We start from the raw sequence: 3,157 nt of genomic DNA, 5'->3' as shown, positions 1-3,157 counted from the left end.
AATGCACGACTGTCATCAGACTTCCAAAAGGTATCAAATATCTAACATGAAATATAAAATTTGTCTATAGCCTTAGCGGTCTGCAAAATTCAGGGCTCACCATTCTGAGTATACCGCGCAAGTTTCTTTCCTATGACTTCTTCAGGTTCTGTCATTTATTAACACAGTGCATCTAAAATTGTCACTGTTGGTCATCTGGAAGAATCTGAGAAGAAGCAGGTCCTTGTTCTCATTCCCAGAGCTGCATCTCTGCTGAATAGGGTCACGGTGCTCCCAGCTTAGCCTCATCTGATCCACTGACAGGCTCAGTTATCTCCTGCCCAGGGAAGGGATGGGCTTCTCTATCCAGGGCTGAATCCCCAGGACCAGGCAGTGTGGCTGGGACAAGCCAGCTCTCAGCAGGGAAGACATAAGCTGCCTGGGTGGCCATGGAATACAAGGTCTGCACCTGGGCACACAGAGGCCCCCGGAGCCTAGTGAGCAGTGTCAGCTGCTCACAGGTCAGTGGAGAATGGATCTGCTGTGCCCACACCTGGGCTAGGTCTTGATAAACAGCCTCCGACATAGCTCGCACAGAGGTCACCAAGCTTTTTCAAAGTGACGGTGTTTGGTCTCCTAGGGCCCGAGACCTATGCCGCTTGCTGCGCCCAGTGCAATCCCTGGAACTTCCCCTATGGTGGGCATCACAGGTCTGGATTTCACTGTGGTGCACAGCAGTGGAGGCTGTTGATTTTTTATTCAACGTCAAGCTGCACTCCTCTTCTGGACAGTTCCCTGCAAAGAAAGCATGTGAGAGCTTTCCCCACAGACCCTCATTTCCAGAACCCCCTGTGCACACAGGTGAACCCCATTTGTCTCTCCCACTCCTTCCTGACCGTCTCAGCACTGGAATGAAGTGAAGCTGAACCCCTTGTGAGTCCCCAGATATTCTCAGAGTGCTAGGATCTCAAAAATTTACTTGTCAATAAATAACTCCCTTTCTGCCCAAGCCTCATATAAGTTTCCTGATTATTTGCCTTTTGGGGCAAACCAAAAACAAAAAACCACCACCACCAGCAACAACAACAAACACCAAGATTCTACCTGCTGTGTCTTGGCAGCTATCCTTGGAACTGATTTTTCTTTTCCTGCAGTTTTCCCGATATGAGCTGGACTCTGGTTCTGTGAACACAATGAGAGTTTGAGAGAGTGCCTCAAACTGAACACCCTGAAATTCCTAGTCCATCCTGGACACACAGGAGCTGAGGTTACCACCAAACCCCAGCTCTCTTCTGTTCTCCAGTGTCCAGGATCTGTACGGCCCTGGCTGCGAAGGAGCTCCCAGTTTCCTTGCCAGGGGAGCCTGTGTTGCTGCCCTGTCCCTTCTCACCTTGAAAGAGTCAAATCTTACCTGATCCAGCAGTGCTGTTCCCGGCCTTGAGCTTGGTTTCCTCAGAATTCTCCTTATTTGGATTGGGCTCCGATCCTGCTGCAAAAGAAAGTTTAGATGACTCACCTCTCCCTAGGCAGAGTCCCATAGTCTATCTCTGATGCAATTTTGCGAATCAGTCTTACATGTGAAGCTCTTCTGCCAGTGTCACGAGTGAACACATTTCTCAAAGTCCCCTGAGGGCACTAAGCCATTTCACATCCCCTAATCTCAAAATAAAGCCCTGCTAAAGACACATAGCTCAGTATCCCTGATTCCAACCCTCCTTCCAGCCTCCATAGGAGCAGCCCAAGGCCTTACCTTGCCTTTGCGTGTGCTTCTCACTGGAATGGGAGAAGGTGGTCTTGCCTTTTCCTTTGAATGGTTTCTTCTCATCTGAGCCCTTTTCTGAAAAGGAGATCAGTTGGAAAGGGGGCTGGTCAGTGGAGCTCTGGATGGAGGAGCAGTGGAGATCGGGGTCTTCATTTCCCTTTCCCATGTTGAAGCTCAAGTGAAAGGTGCACTCTCTCACACGTCCAAAGGCAGAGTGTGGGTTATTCTGCTAGACCTGCCTTTTATACGTCCCTCGGCTGGGTGTGGCTTACTCTTATTGGCTGAAGAGTTTTCTCATTCCTGCCGCTTCTTAGAGCCTCAATCAGAAGTTTCTTGCTGTAGTTCTACTGCGGACCTAGAAACAGTTAAGGGGAGACATTTTCAGGATCTTGTCATAATGTCAAGAAAACAAAGAACTGGGAGCACAGGTACCAGAAGATCAGGGAATCATTTCATCCGATTTCTGTCCCAGTTCCTACCTGGAAGTATTTATGATCCTGTTCACCTTTCAAGATGCACAATTAAACATGCCTATATTGACATATGTTACATATTTTGCACAGAAAGAAAATTTATTATACATGGTGTTAACATTTTATGCATAGATATTATAATTTCTTAAATGCTTGGAAACAGCAAATGTCAAATTATGGTTGATTGTATTAGATCCACACATATATGATGAAATAAAAATGCAGAGAAAAAATAAATACCAAATGAAATGGCCCTTCCTACCTTAAAAATGGGGAAGATAATTAGATCAAATGCAATAAAATTAAATTGATTAGGTTGAGCCAGTGCTAACCTAATCAGCCCCTGATCCCTGAGGTAGCAGAAAGTCTAGGTGGAAAAACTTTCCTCCTTCCTCAGTTATCCTGGGAGCGCCATTGTGTTCTGTGGAATTTATTCAGCCTCCCTAGTAAAAATGGACTTGGTCTCAAACAGGTAACCCAACTGATCACAAGAAAAACAGCCTTGATTCTGAACATTCAGCTCCTGTCTTCACACCGCAGACACCACCTGAATCCCGTCAAAGCCCACATTATTTCTCAACATCCACCATATTCTGGGGCAGCCTCTCAAAATTGCCTCAGTGAGACGGGACAAGGTGTGGTGGAGCTCCATGTTCAGAATAGCTGCCTCATCCCTTCCTACTGCGGCGGAGTCTATCTCTGCTGGTCAGAGCCCTCCAGCTAACCTAGTCTATGTCCAAGCAAGTGTCCCCTAAAAGGACCTTCTTCTCTCCCCCTCTGCTGAGGAAAGCATGCAGGAATGAGACTTTCTATGTTAGGGAGTACTCAGCCTCCAGTCCCAAATGACTTGATTGACTGATGAACTGATTCCTTGAGGAGGAGAAAGCCACGGGGAAGAGACTGTGTTGGGTGAGTCTGTGTTTTCCCAGCTGTGCTGCCTGTG

General features: G+C 47.1%; 1 pseudogene; it reads right to left on the bottom strand.

Moving 5' to 3' along the window:
- Positions 1-262: 262 nt before the first annotated feature.
- On the bottom strand, positions 263-1,907 carry LOC129529480 (protein FRG2-like-2; annotated as a pseudogene).
- Between the last annotated feature and the right edge of the window lie 1,250 nt (positions 1,908-3,157).

This window comes from Gorilla gorilla, chromosome 23 (genome assembly GCF_029281585.2).
Source record: "Gorilla gorilla gorilla isolate KB3781 chromosome 23, NHGRI_mGorGor1-v2.1_pri, whole genome shotgun sequence".
In the NCBI taxonomy this organism is placed as follows: Eukaryota; Metazoa; Chordata; class Mammalia; order Primates; family Hominidae; genus Gorilla; species Gorilla gorilla.
This window is presented reverse-complemented; position numbering and strand designations above follow the sequence as displayed.